We start from the raw sequence: 26,266 nt of genomic DNA on the forward strand, positions 1-26,266 counted from the left end.
TGAGCACGCAAACACAAATGACGGCGCTGTATGCGGCAAAGTTGCCTGCGAATTAGGGGTTGCGGCGCTGCTCATTCGGAAGAGCAATGTATTTTGCTAGCCGACAATGGTTGCGAGCTGCCTGGAACAGCCACAATTCCCTTTCGAACGTCGGCTCCTGCGGTGTAGACCAGCAGTACCGCCGGCTGATAGGAACGCACCTTGATAAATGTCACTAATTCAAGCTTGAATAACTTCTCCAAAGGTAAGCGGTTTCGTTTTTCTTTTTTTACGAACGCAATACTTCTTTTAATATTAAAAACTACAAGTGCGGAAACTTCTACAAATAGTTTTTTTAAGAAATCCGCGTCTTGCTGTAGTTGGCAGCAAATGGTAAAACTACTCCACAAACCTCCTCGACTCGAGTCTGCTTTTTATTTAAAGACGTCGTTTTATTTGATGCAGAAACAGTTTTTAATCTTTAGCTTTCTTGTTTTGCATGTACTTTGTAGGCAGTGAAATAGGGCAATAACAGTTTTCTTTTTGTGTTAAAACACAATTTGCGCAGCCTCAGGCCCGTTTCGATCCTACGCAATCCGGTTCCAGAACTACCCATCATTCCCATCGAAGCGTAAGTGCCCTTTCCCAGTTTGCATCGACACTAGTGCCAGTTTCCCCTCTAGTTATTACCGTATTTGCACGATTGTAGGTCTACCCTTTTTTTTTCAAATTTGACAATCCAATGTTTGGGGATCGACTTTGAATCGAAATCGAACAGTCTACCGCTAGTAACAGCAAGAGAAACGAGAAACCTGGGGTGCTGTGAGGAGTGGACAGCTTTGCACCCTCGTTCCCATGGTTATGGTCTAAAGTGTGAACCGCATGGGGCGTTTTCTGCTCACCAAAATGCGCTGCGCTGACGCTGCTGCACATGCCACCCGCATGCTGCGCGCTACGCGAACGGCAGCGGCAACATGGCAGAGTCACCAGCCACGGAAGAGGTGCGCGTAGCTCCAGCGACCGCTTCTGACCGCTCTGTAAGATATCACCGAAGGCACAAGCGAAGGCGTTTGTGCAAGAAAGGAGCTGATGATGTGGTCGAAAACGACACTATAAAGCCTCACCCGCGCCGATAGGGAAAAGCCAATAAAATATCTGCCACCGTGGTAAGCCTAAACATCTCCAGCAGCGCAAGCCGGCTGTCCCGAGCGCTTTCAAACTGTTGCCACGAAGAACGCGCCTCCCCATTCTGGCAAGTCATCAGGCTCCTCCCACTGCCGCGCTCGTCACGCGTCATACCGACGTAGAACTAGAAGCTGCCGTGTGCGCGGGAATCGGCGACGCGGGCGTGAAAAAGTCGCCCGCGCAACGCCGATGCGCAGGAATCGCGTGCAGAAACGCGTCAAGAAACGTTTTATTTGTCCCTAATAAACAAAATGAGTATTAACGAATCCCTTGATTCAATGAGCGGCGCTAACGTAGCCCAAATCAAACAACATGGCGGCCGCTTCCGTCAGGCGCCATGTTGTTTGTTTTGGTATCCCGCAGCAGTGGCCGCTGCCGGTTCCTTCGATGGTTGTCATCTCGCCGCGAATGTGTTCTTCCCGCTCAACGCACAGCGCATGGTCATTCCGGGTGCTTATACAAAATCTTTTATTTTTTAGCATCTACCTCGCATACTGCGAGCGCACGGCTCTTGTGGGAGCATCGATCATTGATGGTAGAGCCGCTAAGTGGGTTGCCGGAAGAGCTTTTCTTTGTGATACGACTGTCTAGGCAGGGCTTTCTATTTTGAGAGAGAGAGAGATGCAACTTTTGGGGGTCGACCTACATTTGGGTTGACTTACAATCGTGTAAATACGGTAGTTCGCGAGTTAAAAGGGCAAATGAATTCAACCGGAAGTGACATCACCTCTCACGTCATCGAAATTGTGTCGCCACTTGTACATCTGCCCTCCCTGCCTGGCGAACCATCGCAAAGCGGGATACCGAGGACACCATTCGGGATATCCCTCCCTGCGCACGTGGTTGGATGTGTGGTATGCCGCTAGAGTGGCTTGTTCTTGTCTCTCCTCCGCACTCGTTTTGTTACTCTGATAAGGCGCCTGAAACAATGTTCTAACGGGGACGTCCCTGTGACAGCCGGGCTCGCTGCCTGCAGGGTCACAGCAAGGAAGGGCGCGCGTTCCGCTCCACCACGTGGCAGCGGCAAGAACCCTGCCCGTGGTGTGCGGCCCCGAATGGCCAGCTGGAGAACAGGGGGATTTGCATCTGATTGTGGGAGTCGCCGCCTGAAACGGCTGCCCGCCACAGATGCTAGCCCCCTCTCCCAGGGGACGCCCCCCCCGAACCGCAGCGGCTCAGTGGCTGCATGGCGTGCGGAGCTGCTGAGCCCGAAATCGGGGACCGGCCACCCGGCTGCGACAAGGGCGAAATTCGCCCATCACTGGGTCAATGTATGCACGCTCGTGTGCTCGGTGCTTGCAGTGCACGTTAAAGACCCCACCATGCATGTTGGTGGTGAAATTGCTCCCCAGTGGAGGCACCCGCCGCCCAGTGCGGCATTTGTAACCAATTAGGCAAAATTTCAGTTTGGCGACGCTGGATACTTGGATTCGGCAAAATTTTTTGCACTTCTGTGCAAACGTTTTTTTCTTCGAGCGAAAACGTTAACATGTGTAGACATTTTACGCTTCGGGAAACGTTCCCGATTCCAGGGGACAACACAAGCCTCGGCTGCTTGTTGCACTGTTTCAATTGTTACACTGATGATGCACCTAAGCCGTAATACTATACTGGGGTTATTTCGCAGATTTTTGCAACAATTAGCAGGCACTGCATTACCCATGTAGGGGGGCCACAAGCCGCCGCCAGTGCTGGGCTTGTATGCGCACTACTGCCGACGTTTCGACGCGATTATGTACGTGCTGTTCTTCCTGTTACCTTTTCTTAAACGTCTCTGAACGCATCAATGCCACCAGGTAAATAGGTCGGAACGGGATCCAGTGTAGATTACGAATGAGAGCCGTTTACTTTAGAACGCACGCGTAGTTTACTTTGAGTGCGGGCCTACCTTATAAACAGCAGCGCATTTAATGTGACCTCACACCTAGCGATAACGCATTGTGTTAACTTCATTGCCCGATTATATGCGTACTTACGATGCTCGAACGGTAAGTCCTAGCTGGCAAGTGTTGAAAGACGGTGCTCCTGCTCCATGCTCCCGATGCGAGCAGCTACTGCTAGATCTGCTCGACAACGTGTTTATATTTCTGCCTGGCCAAAGGACGATTACGTTTATGCAGTATGTGAGCTCTCTATTCTGGTAGTGCCGCAAATAGGGGGAGGAAGGTGAACAGAATGAAACACGACTGGGTAGTAGAGGAGCAATCACACTGGTTTATATCCGGCTCGTCTCTCGCGCGCTGCTACCCAAGTTTTCAAATGAAGCGAATGGCCGAGCCAGAAGTTTTATTCCAGACCTTTCAATTGAGTTTACACCCAAATGCGCAGTTGTTTTGGACGGATGTTTGTGAGTGCCGATCGCTTTCTTGACAGGGGGACTTTCGATGGCGCGGTTATCAGTAGAGAGTTTTAGCTGACCGTTTTTGGCGCTCCGCTATGCTCCCGACGTCCCGCTCAGCACAAGCGGAGCGTCAGCAGCTGAAGGGCTTTTAGCGAAGCGATAACCGTATCTCCCTCGACGGGGAAGCATTCCCGTGACTGGTCGTTTCGCGTGCGCCTGTAAACCAAAACTTCAACCTAATGGAAACAGAAGAATTTGTATTTGGTCGCCGAAACAGCAAAATACCGTGTTTCTTGGCCTCATTTAGCCTTTCTTTGTATAATGTAGTCGCTGAAATGGTATAATTTTTCTAAATCACAATAAGCAAGCCGATAAACTTTGGAATAGCCAAGCCAAGGCTGTCTTTCCCGGCACTGCATAGAAGCAGTCCCGCGCTTCGGTCGACGTTTTTCGATTCCGTTCTAAAGATCTTTGAGGTATGTGGCACCATTGCCTATTCGGAAGCGCTTTCGCGGCTTCGTCGGTCGTGTTTCAACTGAAGAAACGAAGTTCGCCGGAGCACGCTCGCATTGCGGGGGCAGCCATGTTGGAATTCCGCCCGGTAGCGTAAGCTGCCGCGACGGTCCGCTAAGAGGCCCCGGTTCGCGGAGCGGGGCCCCGCTCCGGTATCGCCGGTAGCGCGCTAGCGTGCCACGCATGCGCAATGGCGCTCCCGCTTGCTATCGGAGCGGAGCGGACCGTCAGAAACGGTCAGCTAAAACTCTCTAGTGATGCCAATTTAGCGGATTTTCCGCTAAATCTGGCGGATTCCATTGTATTCTACGGGGAAAAAATTAGTCTAGCGGTAGCGGCTAGCGGCTAGTTGCCTGCTCGCGAAACCCGCATGGTGCACGCGCCCTCCCCCGCTGCCTCTCCGTTCGGCGGAGAGCGCTGTGTATCCAAGGCCATCCAGGCGCCCTAACAACCCTAGCAGCGTGTTAGGGCGCCTGTTAAACAGGCGCCCTAACACGCTGCTCACACTGTCCTTGATCCGGTTTCGCGTGCGCGCAACTAGACGGCGTTCGCGCAGCCCGCTGTCGTGTCGTCGTCGTGGTCCCGTCACTTGCGTCAACCCTGGATAGCTCGCTGCCATTTTGAGAACTTTTTGATCTCCTTGTTTTGTGCTTGGTGCCGCTTTCAAATTGAAAGCGATAGAGTACGCGATCGAACACGGCAACCGCGCCGCAGGCAGGCACTTCGGCGTCAGCGACTTCAATGTGCGTTACTGCAGGGGTAGGGCACGCACATTGCGACTACGAGATAGGGCGCGCGCCAGAAAGCAAAGGCGGCAATTTCATGATCGCTGATTTACGAGAGATTGTTTACGTTGTAAATAATAAAATAAAAAGAAATAGCTGCTGTTGGCAACACTGAGCTTACATATACAAAAAACGACCGCTACATTCAGCGGGATTGGCAGGAGGCAGATTGGCAACACTGTGCACCGGATTTTTTTTTTCCCGCATAATTCTCGCACCCCTAACTTAGCATTGACTTTTCCGAAAAAAAAGTGCGAGGATTATGCGAGTAAATACGGTAGTTATCTCAGTTTTGAAATTTCGTGTCAGTACTCTAGTAAAGCGGTGCCACTATTTTTTAATTTTGAAAATTTTTCACGCAGCGGGTGTCCGAAGCCTGCGCGGTGTCGGTGCCACGGCCATCGAAGTGGACCCCTGCGCCAACGCTGAAGGTGAGAGGTTCGGAGGAAGGGTGCAGAAGACGCACTTTCGCAAGTTCACGCACTGCAACAGTGTCTGCATGAGAAGGCGAGAGTGAACGTGACGTCAAATCTAACAGAAAGGATTGCATCTGCAACTGTGTTTGCTGGGAGTGAAGCTCCAGATACGCTGCACTGTTTTGTGATGGTGTTTTTTTTGTTAGAAGTGTTTTCACACTTAACAAACATCGAAGAATAACTTTACAGCATTGTACTTCATGAACCATGACAACTGAGAAGTTGCATTGAGGTATGTAAAGGCCCTAAGTGTGTTCGTAACATTCGTTGGAGTTGCACTCAAATCTCGTTGCAACGAAGTTGAAGGGGAGCCATAATTACTTCGTTATATCCATTATTCCGTCGTATCAATTATAACAGTTTACGGGAATCTACGATCACTTGGGTGCGCAACTATAAGCACGCAAAGGAGGAAACCGCCTCGCGGCGCACTGTCCCGCTACGTGACTTTGCATGCAACGGAAATGGAATAGAACACAAATATTTTCCTTGCTGAGTGCGCACACCGCCTTTTTATTGTACGCCAGGCAATTTCACCCTTGCCCATTCTATTTCGCCCGAAGAAAGCTTCGCGTTCCACCATCGCCATCGTCAGACGGAGGGCTGGATGATTTTTCTGTTCATTCTTCAGAAGACGTCCACGAACGCCACTGCAAATCCTAACTGCTTCCAGCGTGTCGGAAATGCGTCTGTGCCGGCGGACTCGGGCTGATGCACACCTGTTTGAGGCAACTAGTCGCGTGTTTCTGGTATCTTCACAAGGCATTACTCACTTTTTAGGTGCTCTGCAAAGAATGCTTAACCACTAAAACGCAGGCTGACATTAACATTTTTTAACTGTCAGTGCCAGCCTTCGTTCCACGCAGGCGGTAAAATGGGGAGGGGATGGGGAAGACTTTTTAGCTTGGGCTGTGGGGCAGTTGAATTGCTTTGGCTCTCGATAATACAACCATTATGGTGCTGGCGGTCCACTTAGGCTCTCAGGCTCCCGTGCAGTCACTCACGAAAACCGAAGGATCAAAGCTCACGGTTACAAAAAGGGTAAACTGCCGCAACGTTTCCACGTCAATACGGTAAGCGAACTCGCACATAGGTGCTTTTCTCTTCAAAGCATGCGTATCGAGGTATCCCAGTGCCAAGATTGGTGTGGAAACTGTAGTCATTGAAACCAGTTAAGATAATTTATACTACTAATACGTAGTATTATTCCTACTCAGATTTGGCGTATCCAGGCGGAGAGCGCTGCGAAAAGCGCTCGTCGTATACCCAACCCTTGAAGCGTCCAACAAGTGTAGGGATTCGTTGTGCATTAAAGCAGAAATAAACATTGATGCTAATAGTTATATTCGCACTTAGATCGTGTGGAGCTTAGCGCAGACTGCCGAAAAAAGCGTCCGACAAGTTTACGTAGCCGTTAGTGCATCTAAGAACCCAACGCATCTGTCAAGACTTCGTTTCACCACACATATACGCTCACACAACCCCTAAACATTGAAAGAAACGACGTAAACACGGCAAAAATAACGGAAGGCTGCGTAGTCCATTGCACCGGCTCATCCCACTAACGAGGGCAGCGCCGAGTGGTGACGCCACCTGTCCAGCTGCTCGGTCCCTATAGCTGGAAAAAAAGTCTGTGACACTCCTTTGCTTCGGACATCGCAAGTGAAACGCTTCCTTTCAGTGGTGGCCACCACGTTGGTGCTGTTTACGTCGTCGCCGTGGGCGCCGACGAAACGACTTAGGTCAATTGCTTGAGTGCCTGCAACGACGTTGATATGTTGAACGTGTGTGCACGGGAGACCGTGGCATGTTCGGCGTCACTTGCGTTGGTCTGTCCGGTGGCATCTGCGACAATACAATCATCGGTCGGCTCCCCCGCCGTTTATTGCGTCGGCATAGGCGTTGAGGAAAACCACTTTGTGCCACTTCTCACTACCGTCACTTGGCCCGCTCACTCGCTCAGCCACGCGTGTTGTGGCGGCGCATGGCCGTGCTGAATGAGTGTCGAACTCCACAGAATGCTTCATGCGCCGTGGTTGGAGTTAGTTTTTTTGTTTATTTGTTTCTTGGCAGGGGGGGAGGGGAGACTATTATAGTTCTTTATATTCATTGACAGGTCATTTTTACTTTGTTGCAACAAGGCTTCAAATGCACTGTTATCTATGGGCATTTCAAGGGGAATTTTATTTGCTTTGTTATATCCCTTATTTTGTTATATCCCGTTACATAGTAACGAGGTGTAAGTGTATTTAAGTGTATTTACGAATGTGCACATTGAAAACAGACGTCGTGCTGTCTTTTCTAAGAGAATGGGCTCGTTTGTCGCTGGCTTACAGTGCACCTGGGGCTCTGCTGGCTCCTTGAAGGAAAGGCGGGGCAGCCATTTACGCAACAAAAAATTACAGGCAAACAGGAGAGGGAAATCAAAGCCGGCTTTAATTGTTCATTACTAAACGAGCTCATGTTTTTGTCAAACAAAACCTGGAAAAGAAAGGTGGGATGTCTTTTTGAATTGTAGTTATGGCAGCAAAGCTAAGACTAGGGCTAGTTGCTTGTACATCTCTGTATGTGCATCACGCTGCTTTTAGGACTAGGTCTCCTATGTCGTGCAATGTCCTCTCTTTTTTGTCTAGTCTTAAAAGCAGCGCAATGGAACGGAAGATGATAGGTGTAACATTAAGGGACAAGAAGAGAGCGGAGTGGGTCAGGGAACAAACGCGTGTTAAGGACATGTTAGTAGAAAGTAAGAAGAAGAAATGGACGTGGACAGGGCATGTAATGCGAAGGCAAGATAACCGTTGGTCACTAAGGGTAACAGAGTGGATCCCTAGAGAAGGCAAGCGTTGCAGGGGGCGGCAAAAAGTTAGATGGGCAGGTGAGATCAAGAAATGTGCGGGGATAAATTTGTTCGCAGTTAGCACAGGACCGGGGTAATAGGGGAATAATGGGAGAGGCCTTTCCCCTGCAGTGGGCGTAGATAGGCTGGTGGTGGTGGTGGTGATGATGATGATGATGAAAAGCAGCGCAGTATCCTGACATGCAGTGTTGATCCCCGTGCGATGTAAAAAATGTTGTTTAGAGCCTTTTCATGGTGCTGCTAACTGTTTGGTTTCCTTGCCATCGCCTCTCCTCCCTGTGGACGGCAGCGGCCGCGGAGGGCTCGGCGCTAGCGCTGCACGTCTTTGAGGAGCTGAAGAAGAAGGAGTCCCGCAAGCCCCCCGTCTCCCTCTCGCTGCTGGGCAATCAGGATCAAGATAGGTGGGTAACTGTTTACTTCTGACATGGCGCACAAACCCAAGCGGTTAGCGTCACAGTTGCAGTGCAGGCTTTCTACTGTCAGTGCCAGCAGGGTAGCCTTCCAGCTATTAACCAGAAAAAGCAATGAATGGTTCTGATTGTGCCCAGCCGATCACAGTGCTTAAAAATCCCGGGCCATCTCCACTAACAGGAAATCGGGGCAGGGGCGAAGCAAGCAGTGAATAAGTGTATTCTTAGCGTATTGGCGTTTTTGCCAACATAGATGAAACCGCTGAGGGGCCGAGGCATCCAGCTTTGCTGTAATATGCCCATCTCTGAAGCACGAAGCTCTCTAGCTTGAGATACAAACGAGTGTTTTGGTGTTTTTTTATTACGCGTTACAGTCTAGCGCGAGGTATAAATGAGCTTCCTGGTGTTTTAGTACCGTGACTACACGAGACGATGATTGCCACAGTGACGATGACAGGAGACGCCAACAGCCCCAGTCCCTAAGGGGCTTCTCTTTTTCTCTTTTAATTTTCTCTTTTAAGTAGCCCAAACAAAACTATTACCTTTATTAAAAACACATTTCTCCCTAATATCACATAGGTGACCATAAGCAAGGAAATGCACGGCTCGCTTATAACAAACACATCGGGGAATGGAAATTTCTTTGTTATGCCCATTTTTCGCTATATCCGAACATAAAATGTGTATACATGGTAACGAGAAATGAAGATTTGTTCTTTACAGCCGGGATTTCATTAAAACCGGGTTCGCTATAATTGGGCTCTACTGTACTGCTCGCTTTTTGGACTTGCCTCTGTACTCTTATAAAAACCTCCACGGAGGACCTCCATGTTAGAGAACGTGGAAGTGGCAAGCGGGTATGGCAAAAGATTGGCCTGACCTGTCCAGGGGCAAGGCCTGCAGGGTTTGAAAGGAAAATGTGTAGGTTACGAGTGCATTCTTTCATCTGGCACCGCCATGGGGATGCCAGTTTCCAGCTCCAATAAACCACAGCTTACGGGGGTGGGAAAGGTGGGCCAGTTGCGCCTGTCCTCTACAATGACATCGTGCTGCACCACCGCAATGCACCAGTTTCAGCATCTAATGTAAGCCAAGTAAGCAGCTTCTTGTCTTTGCTCCATGTCAACAGCAGCTTCAGCAACTTTGGCTGCTGTTCCTGTCGCTGGCGCTTAGAAGAGAACATATTACCAACGTTTTAAAACTCTTTCGTGACCACATCATAGGCCATATTTCCAGGGGAACAATGATTTTTCAAACATCCCGCAAAACAGCGCTATTTGGACAACTGACGCCATCTGGCGTGTTCATTTAGAAACCCCTTTGTCAGTTTGTTTACATTTCACGTGGGTAGGCGGCGTCGCGAGTGGAATTCGAACCCAAGGTAGCGGTGAGGTGGGCAAAATCTTATTATCTCTGCCTGATGGTTGGGATCTGGGGTCACTGCTTGAACTAAGTAGATATATTCGCTCAGCACTTCCACTGCCTAAAGAGCTGTATGCTCGTGGATTCAGCGTTGTCTGCAGCTTACAAAGTTCCCATTTGTCTCGCGTTAATTGGAAGTACTCCACTCACCCACTCCCCATTAAACATTATCAGCGTTCGCACAGGTGCTCGAAAACCTTGAAAACCCTTGAATTTAGAAGTGTCAATTTCAAGGCTTGGAAAGTCCTGGAATTTTTATATGGTCCTTCAATACCCTTGATTTTTTCAGAGAGAATCAATGGCCCTGCCTTTTCACAAGAATTTAAAGTGTTTGTCATGGATTTTAGGTGTTAACAAATGTAAAGAAACATCGTAACAATCAAGTTTCAGTGTATTGCGAGAAATTACAAGTTTGGTGGGAGCAGACACTTGTCAATCCAATCCATGTCACGATACAATCCAGTGAAAGCCAGCTTCTGTTCTCTATCATTCTTGCATCTTCCATCTAGTCTGTGCCTCATACGCTCCATCTACGTTTGCTTTTACGTGCAAATGGTGGACGTGCACATAGTTCATCCTGCCTTGAAGCTACACTTGCTCCAGCTGATGCTCTTGGTGACAAAACAGGAGATGTAGGCAACATGAACTAAGTTTTGAAATCAAACAGCCTCAGAAAAACGCAAAGAAAAAAGAAAAACCTGTAAATACCAGCCATGAAATAAAAAAAAATAAAGCTGCGAGAGCATTCACGAACCCGTAAGCACCTATCTAAATGTGCATTAATGTGCTTATTTATTGTGCAATAAAAAACTTTTGCATTGTGTTGGGAAGGTTATAAATAATCCCAGATAAAACATTAGATGGGAACCTTGAAACTGTGTTTTCTGGTCCTTGAAAGTCCTTGAAAACCCTTAAATGTTTGCTTTTGAAGCCTGTACGGACCCTGATTAAACTCTTCCCTGTTTCTGCCTGCTGCATTTTCAAGGGTGTGCCACCAATCCCTCCTTTCTCAACATCCTCTGTCGCAGGTGGAACCGCGGCATTGAGAAGTCGCACGCCCAAAACCTGGCCCGGCGGCTGTCGGAGATGCCGGCCAACATGATGACGCCCAACCGGTTTGCCCAGGAGGCTGCCGCGGTCCTCGAGAAGAGGGGCGTCAAGGTCATCGCGAGGTCGGGAACTACTCTTTGTTCCTTTTGATGCATTTATTGCAGTTTTTGGTTTCTACATGGAAACGGGAGTCTTTTGAGGGACTGCGCTGGTGTTATACCGAGAAATTTTATTTTTGCAGTTATGATGATGCGAATTCGGGGGCGTATGTAGTTTTTCATTTGGATTGTAGACATAAAATTTGTTTTTGTGTAAAACGGCTATATTAAAATTTATTGGGAATTTTTATGATTGATTTTTTTGATGGCCTTTGTAAAAAAACATCTGGAAGGATGCAGCGGAACAAGGTATCAATTAACTGCGCACAAATCAAATCAAGGAGTGCGATAAGACTGACGTTACCATTCTATCTGGTCTGTAGCAGGAGTTACGAGCGCCTGAAGTTTGGGCCTAGAAGGCCAAACCGGTTTTTCTGGTTGCCCCATTCTACGCAACTAGAAACTAAAGCGCAAAGTAGTCTTCTTGTTGGTGACCTTGTCTCTGGTCACTCTCTCCACCGACACACGCACATCCAGGGACCGCAAGTGGATCGAGGAGCAGAAGATGGGTGCCTTCCTGAGTGTGACGCGGGGATCGGAGGAGCCCCCCGTCTTCCTCGAGATGCACTACGAGGGGCCCGAACAGGGGGTTGAGGGTGGACCTCTTGTGCTCGTTGGAAAGGGTGTCACCTTTGACCGGTGCGCAATGGGGGAGAGGGAGGAGGACATTCTCCCTCCTGTTCCTCTTCTTTCTTTCTCGTCTCTCTCCTATCGCTCTCCTTTTAAGTGCAGAGCACTTTAGGGGCTCGCCTTGTTGGACCCAAGTAGAGCCACACGGCGTTCTGTTGTCGCGGCATCCCACAGAGGCTTCAAAAGCCAAGAGGTTTATATAGTCATAAGCATTCAAAACTCGTGAACCACTGGCATAGTAATGCGTAGTAAGTACCCCCAAATCAGCTGGGACGCAAGTGGTAGCCCTGTGAAACGCCTCGTTAATCAGTCAGAAGCGTTTAAGAAAGCTCCGCCACAGACCATGCTGCACCTGCCGGCGGATCGCGTAAACAGCCATGATGCGCCTGCGACGCTCCAGCCGATGGGGGCTTCTTCCTCTGGCTAGCCACGCCGCTGGGGAACCGGTTGAGCTCTGCTACGCACGCTTCACCCATGTGCTGCCCCGTGCGTGCGTAGAGCTTGCACGCAGACTTTCTCCGTAGCTGGTGACTGTCCGGCTGCTCGCTGGACGGCTGCAACGTCACTACAATGCCCGCGCTTTCCTCGGTTTCGGTTTCAAAATCGCCAATTTTCGCTGGCCGCTTGCGGCGTCCACGCGCGTGTTTCAGCTGTTGTATTTTGCACATTGCTTTTTTTTTTTTTTTTAAGCAGACTATACGAAAATACGGTGTTGAAGAGGTCGAAATTTTGAGTGCAGTTGGCTTCTAACAGCCTCCCACTTGTCCCTCCCCTGTGTATGCGTGCAGTGGCGGCATCTCTCTGAAACCCTCGAGCAACATGGACAAGATGCGGGCCGACATGACCGGCGCATAGTGCGTGGTGGCACATTCGCGGCCGTCGCAGCACTCGGGCTTCCCATCAAGATGGTCGGTAAGTGGCCCCCCACTCTCGTCTGTTTTGTGGTCTCAGAAAGGCCTTTTGTAGAAAGGCCTTTTCATTCACAAAAGTGCTGGTGTGCGCATTAGGGAGAGAGACGAGGGTCTTAAAATCCTGAAATTTGACCAAAAAGTCCATTTTTCGGAATCGCCATTTTCGGGAAGTAGAGCTATTTTTTTTCTTCCGGTCACCCGCATGTCCAGACCATGGAGTACATATATTCGAGCCGTAATGTCAGTTTATAGCACCGACAACGGCTGAAATCGACCAAGATTTGACGTGAAAATAGCATTTTTTCGACAACTCGCCGCTCGGGTTCTACATGCGCCACAGCGTCCATCTTGGTCTCACTCGAAAGTTCGTCTTTTCGTTTTCAGTTCCCTGCCAGAACCACTTTGTTTCATTCAGTGGTTGCGAGTACAAATGGGGCAGTAAAAAGACGCAACCCGCCGCCCCATTAGCTACTGACTGCACGGGACCAGAAGGCGCGATCTGATTGGCTAGGCGTTGTGGGTTGTCTGCTTGGCACTTTCATCACAGTGTAACGGCTTGTGTACTCGTTCATGCAAGGACGGGTACAAGCCCCGCACGGCGTAGTAATAAATTAGATGTGTCTTTGGATAACCGAAAGGAAGAACCAGCAGTAATAGAAAGTGCCTGGAATTACGCTTTTCACCGTTTCTGGCAGTAACGTATCGCGAGAACCGCGCCGAGACAGAGGTTGGTTCAGCGCACCCGCGGGCTGCCGAGACGATAGCGTTGGCGATGTATTTGCGCCTGAGGATGCACAAAGGTGCGTCTGTCTTTAGATCAGTAGCGAACAGAAAGAAAAGAAATGGTAAAGTGGAGGATGCCGCTTGGTGACGGTGCAAAGGAAGCACATTCATTCTGTTATCAACGATGCCGCAGCGGGTCGGCCTGCACTTCCTTGTTCGCATTTGAGAATGATAAATGTTCGCACTACGCACAATGTGCAGCGGTGACGTGACAGACGAGTGGATTAAATCGAAAACGTGGTTATCCCACCTAGCCACCTAGCTGCATTGCGTGTTGTGCCGTGATAGCTTTAGCGAGAGCAGTGACACTGAGTGAATTGCGACTTTTGCCGTGCAGTCAGTGCATTCTACTTGCTAGATATACACTTTTTCTGTGTGCGTAGTATGTGAAGTGTTGCTTGAGCAGTAGCTTTCGTGCAGCCTTTACTGTATGAAATCTCCGGGCAATACGTGAGGATTTTTTTTTCTTTTCCAGTGGGCTAAAAGTGGGGGTGCGGATTATATGCAGGGGCTGGTTATACGCGCAAAAATACGGTATTCTCTATCTTGTCCTGCCAATGAATTCTTTTTCACTGTGACGGTGTTCTTGTAGTACATCATGAAAATTTGTTCCTTGCGGAGCCTAAGGACGCGGGTTCGATTTCCAGCCGTGGCGGCTGCTTTTCTGATGGAGGCAAAAAGCAAAAACGTCCGTGTGTACGAGCTTTTGGAACACGCTAAAGATGCCCAGGTGGTCAAATTTAATCCGGAGCCCTCCACTGTGGCGCACATCATTGCCTGTGAAGCGTCGCCGCATAATCGATCATAATCGATCAAATTTAAACCCTCATAATCGATCAAATTTGTTCCTGCCATTACAAGTGTTAAGGTATGGCTACTCGATTGGGGAGTTGATGCTGTTATTGTTGTTAATAGTTAATAAGCAGGTGTTTGTCACCGAAATCGACACTTGGTTTCAATGAAGCTGCAATTCTACTCAAATTTCTTCTTGCTGTGCTTTCACGAAAAACCTAAATTAGGGACAGAAAGTCTTTTTTTTCGGTAATGTGATAAACAGCCTTCTGTCACATTCGGTGCTGCAGCGAATTATCTCTGTCAACAAGTCATCCAGCACACACACATCTCTAATAGCAAAGTGAACATGGCAGCTTTGGTTTTCTTTTCCTGAAGTTCCGCGCATTTTTTAAGAAAACGAAGTCCTTGTCAAACAAAATAGCACCCAGGTTGCCGTTCATGTCAGGTAAGAATGAAATCCGTGCCAGTGTTCTCAATTGAGATCAGGTTACAAAAAAAAGGTTTGCATAGACAGTAGTGCCACATTTGTATTTTGGTCGAGTAAGCGGGAAACTTTGTTGCGTTCAAGTGACTCTCTAAAGGGTGCGTTCAAGTGACTCTCATGTTCATGAAGGTGCATATATACACCCCATTCACTCTCTCCACACTTTCTCCCAGGGCTGACTCCGCTGTGCGAGAACATGCCCAGTGGGAAGGCCACCAAGCCGGGGGATGTGGTTACCGCCATGAACGGCACCACCATCCAGGTGAGGAAAGCCGCGCCCGGATAGGGGGGATTCCCATAAAAGGAAGAAAAAGCAAGAGGCATACGAAGGTCCGAAAGCGCGCTTTTACTTAAGATGCACATACAGGGTGGTGAGGCGATAATTGGAACACTTTAAACTTTTTTCCTGAACGAACCGCCGCTCTGTTCGCACTCAAACTTCACACAAAGGTCGCATTTTGTGGTATATTTTGTTTGGTACCGAGAACAACGATGCTACTTACCTGTTTATTCTGAAAATAAATAAAAGCAATTTTTGCCTATGGGAAAATGGCGGTCGATTTGGACGTGTGAGCCAGCGCAAGTTGATCTTGGAACGACAGCACCACCTGGGGTATTCAGAGCGAAGCGCACGTTTGGGATTCACGATAGGAAGGAACTCTGCCTGGTCTACCAGACACAGGCTCGAATCCTGCCGGTGTGTGTGTGGTTTTTTGCTATTGTAAAAGCTATGCGCGCGGACGCAGACGGACATTGTGTTGTCCTAAGGTACTCCGCACCTAATATTAAAGCAGTACTACAGGACGGGTGAGTTAGATCTTTCGGTGAGATGACACACAGCATCACCACATTCCCAAGGGGACACCATTACCAGTCAAGCAGCCACTCGAGGAGTAGGGACAGTACGGGCACTGTACTCGTGGTTGGCAGCCTACACATCGCCTGTTACCACACATGGGAAGCACGGTGTGAAAGTCTGAAATTAACTGTGAAATCGCTGCACTGTGCTGATGCTGAAATCGGAGCACCTCTGTGTAGTCTTTGTTTCTCTGTGTTGCGCACCAGCTGTGCTCTCTCGGTGCCAACCACCCTGTGTGTGCCTTGTCGACGCAGGTGGACAACACGGACGCCGAGGGCCGTTTGATCCTGGCCGATGCCCTGTGCTACGCCGACACCCTCAACCCCAGGGCTGTGCTTGACATGGCCACGCTCACGGGTACGTACTGCGCACGTTGCCCTGCCTATTTGCCTCGGAGGCGTGGCGGGATTGGGCAGGGGACGGGCTTTTGTGGGGCGTGCCAAGGCGGAAGGAGGCGATGGGGGAAGCTTCGCAGCTCAGGTTGTGGGCAAGCAGCGTCTGCTTTTGTTTTTCACCCTTTGTGTAACACTCGCATTACTTTCGATCCCGTGTCCCGCATTGAAGCATGGCTGAACCCTGCTTTTGTCCTGTTTATGAAGCTTGTGTTATTCGCCCTTCTGTATGATTTATGATTGTCCTTCTTTGAGGCATCTGTGAGGACACTGTTGGGCACAACTGGAACTACTGCTTAAGGGTAAAACTTCTTGCCACACGTTTGAGCGGGTATATTGCAAGGTCTTGGCAAGTCATGCGCTCGCTTTCATCACCTTTGCTGTTTTTGCCTTTTCAGGCATCTGCTGTCAAGAGCAGAAAAATTGCCTTTGAGCGTTTTGTGTGAGCTTGCCGGTAGTGCGCAAATAGGTGCGGTAGGCGGGGCTCTGGAACTGACCCGACAGCCTTCTCTGCATTGTCTCTCCATATGGGGCCCTATGCAAAAGTGATGCACATGTAGTATGTTAGATGGATGTGGAATTAAACGGGAGGAAAAGGTGCTGCCAGCTTCAGATTACGGCCAAATTCCACCTGTAGAATGAAGCAAGTACTGATGAAACAGATGGGTTGTCGTGGATTAACAGCACAGTAAACAATGGCTGTGGTTCATTTCAGGCTTTTATTGATTGTGGTGGAACGGGATAATGCAGAAGTACTGTGTATTCTCATACTGGCCTTCCTTCCTTGTGTCTTCGAGAAAAAAAGTCTACCCAGCCAAGATGCTACAACTTCACAACTGTTGCCCGTAAAGTAAAAGACTTGTTTACTGTTCTCTTTTGTCCCGTTTTCCTTTTCCACCCTAATTTATTCTTTCTTCCCTGTAGCTTTGCAAAGGACATGCTCCAAGACCCTTGGCGCACATTATCAAAGATGCCTCTTAGTTAAAGCTAAAAACACTTGCCTAATTGTTCACCAACTTTCTGTTAAGTCAGCCAATGGTGTCCCCAGCAGGCAACGGCAGTAGCGGGTGTCTTTATTTGTTTTATAAAACAGCTGTGCTAATTGTTCTGCTTAAGCGACATAAAAGCAGTCTGAGCTGCTGAGCTCCTGTCTTTTAGAAAAAAATGTCATTTGCTCTAATACCAAAGACAGAATACTGTTGCATCAAAGAAGGCCGACTTGAGCCGAGCTCTGTCGCCTTCGTCACACGTGTGGTAGCGTGGTGAAGCGAGCGGCCAGCCAATGTTGCTGCCTTGAAGAAGACCAGAACCCGAAGGCAATTGTAACTGTTTACTTCATAGCGAGAGGTGAGCCGAAGCCACAGAACAATGCTCCGACGGGCGAGGTTACAGTACACGACTCGAGCAGAGTGGCAGCATTGATTCACTGCTCAAACAGGAAAGAACTACAGCGCTTGGAGGAGTCTTATTTATACCCAAAGCGCCAATGGTAGAAACAAGCATTCCCTCTAGATTCTGCACATGACACGAACGGCACAGACACACACAACGCTCTTTCCAGAGTTCGTGAGCAGTCGGTAGTAGCGGCGCACGCTGAGTCCGAGAGGGGGGAGAGAGGAGGTCTCTGCAACAGCTTCTGCGTCTTTCGGACAGGTTGAAGTGTGCCTCGTCTGCCAACGCCGAAGTTTGAATCACGCCGATAGATAGTAAGGCGCCTGAGGTCCAGGCCTGTCGCAGCTTGTTTTCCGTCGGCTGCAAGTGTGAGTCACCGAAAAGGGGGGCCTGCTTGAAAGGCGCACGTAGTGGAGGCTTCGCCGCACAGGCGAGGAAATCGAACGAAGCCCAGCGGCGGGCTGAGTCGTAACAATACCGAATGACGTTCGAGTGAATGGCATTTAGTGGCTAAACGAGGTTGGGGAGCTCATTCAGTGTCCAAATGAGTAGCTTCGACAGCAGTGGCATATCACTAGACAAGAAAGTTCACTAATAAACCAATCAACACTTTTTTTTTAAAATTCTCAGTAAACTTAAATTTTTCTCCGCTTATTGTTTCTCAAATAAAAAAAAGTACTTACAAAAAATTAGCACTGGTACCCTGATACGGATTCCTTGGGGACTTGTCTCAACTTGTGATGTCTTCTTATTTCACTTGAAATGGTGATGTTATTTTTGATTTTAAAAGCTTTTTTTAAGTTTTTTTCTAAAAAAAGCTAGTATGTATGAAAACATTCTAGATGGCCTTGAACTATAATTTTACAGATTTGGGAGCTTGCTAATCGTCACCGCTACCACTATCAAAGGACATTTGTTTCTCCATGTAGGCCCGCATGGCCAAACCAAATGTCATTAACAGATAATGTCATTCACACTGAATGACATTAGATTTGCCGTGTGATAGGCATAAAAGAAGTACCACTCTGTAAAGTCATGTAGCTTTTACCTGCTGAGACCTTGAGGAAGCACACCAAAAGTAGGTCGCCATCATAGTGTTGTACCAGTAATTTTGGGCAAGTTGGGCGCAAACACAGGCTTTCTGCAGACAGCTCAGCACTCGACCTTTCCTTCCATAAACCTTCTGTTGACATTTAATATGGTAAACCACCGTAGAGGGGAGCAGACGAGAATGATGTGCCATTTATGGATGCCGCACTGCTTTTGCCCTGTGCTTGCACTGTCTGTACACTGGTGTCACCCCGTGCGCTGTTGATTGCCCTACCTCTACTTCCCCTTGCACTGTGCAGGTGCCATGGTGGTCGCCCTGGGTGCCGGTGCCACGAGCGTCTTCTGCACCTCCAACACCCTCTGGAATCTGCTCCATGAGGTGAGACACGATGCTCTTTTACCCCCTACTTACTCTCTTTACTCGCATTAAAGGTTACTCCTAATGTACTATCAGCGTCAAATGAAATGCGAACATGAAAATATGAACCAGACGTGCAAAATTGAAAAATACTGTTCGTAGAGTTCGTATAATGGCATGCTACTGGTATATTTGGAAATCCACAGTTCCCAACTTTGTTTTTGTAACTAAGCTTGTAACTAAGCCACATGTCATTTGGGCTTGCATGGAAAGAAATCGCGGTCTTTGTGTGTTCAGGTTCATATTTTCATGTTCGCGTTTCATTTCACGCCAATAGTAGATTTGTGTCGTTGGTAAATTTGTGAAGAGCCTATTGAAAGAGTAGTTCTTTATTGCTATTAGCATTTTTAAAGTCCTCACTCAGCTATTCTGGTTTGAACAGCTCAGCTGTTCAGCAAATTGTCATCTTTCGTCTCCGCAGTTAAAAATACCAAGAAATTGTCGAGCGCGCACTCATGAGCCCCGGCCTCGCGGCGCCTGCCCTGCAGTTAATAAAAGCAAGAAAATGCCTAGCGTACGTTTGTCAAGCCAAGTGCACCCACTTATGGCCAAGATTACGGCGACTGCTTGGCAGTTAACAAAGCCAAAAAAAATGCTGAGCGCTTGTGTGTGCATGCCTCGTGGCAATTGCCACACATACCATACCCACTTAGGTAGATTAGCCAAGATTGCGGCGACCATCTGGTAGTTACAAGGACCAAGAAAATGCTGAGTGTTTGTGTGTGCACGCTTCACGGCAGCCGTCTAGCATTCCCGTGCAAATTTTTGTCAAGCCAAGCATACCCACCTAAAGGAATTGGCCTAGATTGCGGAAGCCGCCCGGCAGTTAAAAAAGAAAGAAAATGCAATCGCTCTTGCGTTCAACGCAGAATGTTGGGCTAGTTGGTGATATGACTTCGAAATGGTTTAAAAAGCGCACTAGACGGGGACAGAAGAAGAGACAGTGTCCCGTGTCACTGTCTCTTCTTCTGTCCCCGTCTAGTGCGCTTTTTAAACCATTTCGAAGATGCTCATGTGTGCGTGCCTTGCAGTGACCACCCAGTGTCTCCTGTGCATGCTTGTTAAGCCAAGCATACCCACGTAGGAGATTGGCCAAGATTGCGGCGACTGCCCGGCCGTTAGCACTTTCGTAACCGGAGAAAAATTGGTTGTTTTTGGGTCTTCTAGGAAATATTTTTTCTTGCCACAGAAAACGATTGATGCTGAAGTGTAAGATACGGCATGATAGAGAGAGAATAGGGCTTTCTAACCGTAGTAATTTCAAACAGATTTAAGAGACATTTTATTAAAAATAACAAAGCAACAAAGCAACAAAAGGAAAAATAAACGATGAAAACACCAGTGCCACTTTGCACAAGGTACACAGAAAAAATTGAAATATACAATTTGAACATAAGAAAATTATAAAGTAATACTGCAAAAATGAGCTCTGTAAGTACAGAAGGTATTTACATACACACACAATTATATAAACACTAGTGCCTACTGGTTGGTTTTGGGTAGTCCAAGGGTTTTTTTTTTGCCACAGAAAGTGATGGTTGCTACAGTGTAAGTTATGAAATGATAAAGGAAGAGTGGGGCTTTCCAACAGTAATAATTTCAAGCAACAGATGCGCTAGGAATTTTATTTAAAAGTTGTGGAAACAAAAAAAGTAACGAAAAGCAAAAAATGATTTTAACGTCAATGCTACCTTGGTTGACAAAAACTTTTTGAAATATACCTTTTAAACATAAAATTCTTACAGAATAATACTGCAAATATGAGAAGTACAAAAATTATTTGCATTAAAAAATATAAATATAAACAACAAACACCCGCGCGCTGCTCCGGAGCGCTACGCCAAGGTCAACTCTTCCCGTCTTCGTAGAGAAAACTCGACTCTGTGTGCACATGGCGCCAAGTGGTCGCGCCCGAACAAAGTCGATACCCTGCTGATAAGAGCTGTGCCCTTTAGAACAGGGCTGGACGTGTTTGCAACAACGCACGCTTGCTATAAAGCGACCGGAAAAGGAAGCGAAACTCAGCAGTGCACACCTGTTGATGGTCCAGGGCGTCTTGACGCACTTTCGCTGCCTGTACTAAAGTCTGACGAAATGAAGTTGTCATTTGTGTTTGTGCTGCTACCGTCCTGCACAGCATACTGCCCCCTCCACTCCTCCACCGCACACTTTCGGAGAGCGCTGGCTCACGCCGCCACAATGAACCGCTCTTCCCTCCCAATTTCACGGCACTCTCCTCCCGTGCTTTCTTTCAGCGTTCGCGTTTTCTTTCACTTGCCCTCGTTCACTCAGTTACGCCAACAACGCGGCTCAGCCCAGAGACGGCCGCCAAAGGGCTCCGCCCTAAAACAAAGAAATAGGTGAAGCAGGTGCGGCTCCCCAGCCTCTTTGAGTGATTGGTGGTGGCCGAACAAAACCATTGCCAAGATACATGACTGCGCCTCTGGTTTTGTTTGATCGTGCCGCTTGAACGTCAATTTGTAGTTAATGCGCTGATTACCATGTCTTTTGTGGCTTTCCCACATCACGCCACTCGTGCCCATAACTAGTCCCGGTGGCACTAAGCTTGAAAGTTTTTCAACATGTTTTGCGTTCTTTCACTTCTACGAAAACGTCTCTTGCGGCTAAAATGAAGCTTCCTTGGTCACCAAAGGCTAGTTCTTTCATTTAATGTAAGGGGGGACATGGCGAGTAAAACGAGTGTTTGATTTATGGACCAAATTGAATCAAATTAGGAGCATTTGTGTAGCTAACAATTCTAACAAAAATACTGCAATCAGATTAAAGATAGCTTCTATAGTTTTTAAGTTAGAAAACTAATTACCTGATGCTTTCAATCAACATAATTAACTAATTAGGCAAGAAGTAAACTAGATTTTTACGTCAGTATGATCACAAATGTCTATTCTGTGAAAGGAAGCTATTAGATTATTGCGGTATATCCCTTAGGCATAAAGAAAGAACAAGAAAAGCTTCACCTTCCTTTCGAAACCAGAAATAGTCCTGAAATGGCCCTGAGAAATAGTCCTGAGCGCCTTGTGTCGTCGTTTCCATGTCCCGTCTTTTTGCACTGTTTTGAATTACAGTATGCTCCACCAACTAGACCAAACCACCATTCTAATGCAGAAATAGTCCCATGTCAAAAAGAAAGGGAAACTTCTGTCTTTCTTTTTGGATACTTAAAAAAAATAAAGCAATAATCAAATAGCTTCCTTGCACAGAATGAACCTTCCTGGTGATGCTGACTTAACGGTCTTGTTGAATTCTTGCCTAATTAGTTAACTAATCTTGGGACAGCTGTGTGAAGGTAAATAGTTTGGTAACTCAAAAAGTATAGAAGATATTTTTAAACTGATTTAAGTTTCGTTATTAGGTTAGTTAACTACATAAAATCTCCAAATTTGACTAAATGTGGTCTTTAATTAACAAAAATAATTTTACTTGCCACGTCCCCCCTTAAACAAGGTTGCCTGTTGTCTCTGTGCATGACCAACAAAGTGACGCAGGCAATGCTCTGCCAAAACCAAAACAAAGCAACCTCGTCGCAGGCCGGCGGGGTGACGGGCGACCGTGTGTGGCGCATGCCGCTGTTCGAGCTGTACCACAAGCAGATGACCAAGCCCACCGTGGCCGACATCAACAACATCTCCAAGCAGGCCGGCGCGGGGGGCTCCTGCGTGCCGCCGCTTTCCTCAAGGTGAGACGGGGGAAGGGTAGATTGGGGAAGGCCCACACTGAGAGGCCCTGAAGCCTCGAAACCAGAGAACTCTGCCCTTCTTTAAGGGCAACAGTCTTTCTTGGGCTACTTAAAGGAGCCACGAAAGGAAAACACAACTTCGTTTAATTTGAAAGAACTAGGATTAAGTATCTCACTCAGCTCCATTACAGCCACAAAAGATGTTTTTTTAACGAAAAAACAGCAAGAATTATTTAAAAACATTCAAATTTTGCGCCACAGTGACGTGTTATGAGCAAGAATGATGTCATACGGGCCAACAATAAAACAATTTTCAGTGCGTTAACTGCACGTTAGCATTCAAGTGATGCGGTCAAATGGAGCTACAGGCCCCATTACAGACGTCCAGTCATGTGTCGTCGCGACAGGTCAGTTAGGCGGCCGCCAATCGCACAAACAAGGTTCCGTGACGTCAGGGAAAAGTTGCGGGAAATTGGCTAGGGGGTCGCGGCTGCTTCACACGTTTTCTTTCATATCTCCTTTATTTGTTCGAAGATTGCGATGATATTGGTATCATTGTTATCTGGGCTAAGCTGTATTTCTAATAAATCCAACTTGTAGTTTGTCTTCATGGCTCCTTTAAACACAAAAAGTTTGGTCTGTCTAGCTTGTCATTGATTGAGCTGCCTGGCCAGAAAATGAAAAAGTTCCGAAGTGTGAAGTTTACATAGGCACAACCTTTCTTGACCACTGCATCAAGAAACATACCTAATACTTGTCCACATTGTTCAGCGCAAATAAAAGATTAGGAACTTTTGGGGCGTAACACCAATACCTGATCGGTTTTAGGCAGTGTTCTTTTTAGCTGCTCAGATGCCAAAGTGGAGGGCTCCGGATTTAGTTCCGCCCACTAATACATCATTAAAATGCACCGAACTCTTGACTACAGGCGTTTTCGCTTTTTGCCTCCACCAAAGCCTTTTCGGTGAGATTAGCTAATTGCTGGCTTGCAGCTGTACTAGCACCGGTCTCCTCCGCTTTCAAGAATGTTCTGGCCATTCTCATCCAACGCCAAGTGAATGAGCGAAACTGTTTTGGGCAGGGATGCATGGCTATTTGAACTTTGGATTCGAATTGGAATCACGCCTTATTGAAGAATTTTATTTGGAGTTTAAATTCGGAATTGTGAATTCTAACTTATGAACAGCTCAAACTTTTGAGGATCCATACGCCTCTCAAATCAACTCCTCGCAGGTCTAATGAGGGAGGTCTAAGTTATATGAAAGAACACTAACTGTGTTTGTGAGAGTTACCATGGCTGAGGCAATTTAAAAAAAAAAGTTTAGCAAGTGAATCAACGTTATGTTGACAGCGAATGCGATCCCCAGTAATACTTGTCAACGCATTGATGTGGGCTAGTTGGTTTGAAGTGTGAAGCATGGTTAAAAGTAGCACGGTAAAGACGGCCCAATAAGTAGAGGCCACGCAGGACTAGCTCTGGACATCAGCTGAAATTTTTACTACACATGTAAGAAGATACACAGGAACGGTGCATGCGTGAAAATGGCCTAAGCACCAACAAAACATCATGCGCATGTTTACGAAAGACGAAAGTCTTTCCGCTTTCTAGTCCTTACCACTTTACGAAAGGTGACAGTCTTCTCTCCCGTGCCTATCTGTCATCCTGTTTAGCTCTTGTCTTGCTGATGCCACAATACAGTCAAACCCGTTTATAGCGAATTGCAGTATGCACCCCGACTAGTTCGATATATCAAATAGTTCGATATAGCCGAACCCGCGTATAACGAACTTATCGTTACAAGTTCGCAATCCGGGGGAGCCCCTCCTTCCCTCTCCCCAACTCCACCATCCCCGCTTACAGAAACGAACACAGGAAAGTAGCCATTACCATACCCAAAATAATCCATTTATTGCAAGTAATAAAGCTACTTTCCGCCTGAACTGCCTACTTTGCAAAGAAAAAAGAGGTGATTTTTGTTTTCACTTTCGTTTTGGCGGCTTCAACTAGCATAGCATTCTCAACACGAAACATTGTTTGCACCAATTCGAGTCCTCATCCTCCAAAATCTAAGAAGCATTGGCGGAGCACATCGACTGCCGAAAGCGCTTCATTATAAGCGTCGGACGGCTTTCACTCGCGACATCTTCGGGAATGGGGGGAGCTCTTCCCACAGTTCACCGATGCTGCTGTCTTGGTCCGGACTCGCTGACTGCGCGGGTTTCGTGGTGAATCCGGCGCGTCGGAAACAGTTACGGAATGTGTCGGGCGCCATGTCGCTCTGTGCGAGGCGCAATGTCTCAGTCGCAACTCTTTCTCCGCGGTCGCGGCTAATCCACATCTCAATCGCCGCTCCGAGACCATGTATTTCGGCGTCCATTTTAGGCGAGCAGAGTTCGATATATCCGATGTGAACTTCGTTATAAGGAATACGTTTCCCATGTACTTCCATAACTGAATTATTTTTGTTCGATATATAGCATAATTCGCTCTATCGGGGTTCGTTATAGCCGGGTTTGACTGTATATTACAGAGGACATTTGCTAAAGTGGACTGAATTTCGGCACGTTCCACTGCTCATGCACGATCTGTTGAAATTTTTTGTTACTGTTGAACTTCGAATGCCACCACGTGGTCCAGACTCGTCGCATGTCCTTTATTGTTTTCATTGTGTATTTTTTTTAATTGCTGTCACGAAAATTAAGCCTCCATGTGTATTTAATAATTTAAACACTGCAAATACCAGTCATGTGTCGATGCCTTGTCTCAAATATGCCTGATGTTTCATTTTTCTTGAACAGTGTTGACAAACGAAGTGTGTTTCCAGATGTGGTGGTTTGGAAAAGTTTCGTCTCTATAAAACTCGTTCATTCAAGTATTACTTTTAATTTTGGCCGGTAAGCTGAATCGAGGAGAAGGCAGACATAACAGAAGACCAAAATTTTCGGGTTTAAGTAGTAGGCCAAGAAATGCTATCGTCTCTAAAAAGAAAGCTCCACGAGTTCGCTTCTGTACTGCTTCAGAGAAAACATGATGCCACTTTTTTCTGTGGTGGTTGTGTGCTACACTCTCACAAACTTTTTCCCGCCCCCTTACCAATGCCCTCTTACCTGTGCAGGAGATTGTGAAGTGCCCCCAGTGGGCGCACCTAGACATTGCGGGGGTCATGGAGAACAAGCATGAAGTCCCCTACCTGTGCTCGGGCATGGCCGGTGCGTGATGATTTCTTCCCATTTGGGCGTCGTTTCCTCGGTGTTGGCAGTGTTGAATTGAGATCATCTGTGGTTATGATGCCGGACCATCATTGACCACACAGTATCGTGTAAGGCAGAACAGAGGTCGAGCCGGAGTATAGGTCGACCTACCGTCACTAAATAAGCTGCGCTTAAGAGTACCGCCACTTCGTGCACCCGGAAGCGTCTGGGGGCCATTTTGTTTCTGGCGTGCAGTGTTGCCATCTCTCCCAACGAAACAGCCGCCGGTTGTAACGGGCAGAGTGTGACCGGCCGTTCTAGCGTCCGCGCAGCAGAGAGAGAGAGAGAGAGAAGAGAGGCGCCCAAGAACAAAATGGCTGCGCCCATATGTGAACAAATATTACTACGTGGTGCCGACCGACCACTGACAGGGTTCGCACAGGTCCTTGAAAACCTTAAAAACCCTTGAATTTAGAAGGGTCAATTT

The 26,266-nt window shown here is 47.6% G+C and overlaps 1 pseudogene across 1 annotated transcript; it reads left to right on the forward strand.

Annotated features, from left to right (window-relative positions):
• Positions 1-953: 953 nt before the first annotated feature.
• Positions 954-25,805, forward strand: LOC144148302 (cytosol aminopeptidase-like; annotated as a pseudogene). The gene is made up of 12 exons (XR_013318007.1): positions 954-980; positions 2,336-2,435; positions 5,166-5,234; positions 8,426-8,537; positions 10,997-11,140; positions 11,654-11,815; positions 12,595-12,718; positions 14,953-15,041; positions 15,893-15,995; positions 18,772-18,851; positions 22,439-22,567; positions 25,704-25,805. The product of XR_013318007.1 is annotated as a cytosol aminopeptidase-like (transcript).
• Positions 25,806-26,266: the final 461 nt, after the last annotated feature.

Source organism: Haemaphysalis longicornis, unplaced genomic scaffold (genome assembly GCF_048455015.1).
Source record: "Haemaphysalis longicornis isolate Haplotype H1 unplaced genomic scaffold, Haemaphysalis longicornis Haplotype H1 scaffold_8, whole genome shotgun sequence".
In the NCBI taxonomy this organism is placed as follows: domain Eukaryota; kingdom Metazoa; phylum Arthropoda; class Arachnida; order Ixodida; family Ixodidae; genus Haemaphysalis; species Haemaphysalis longicornis.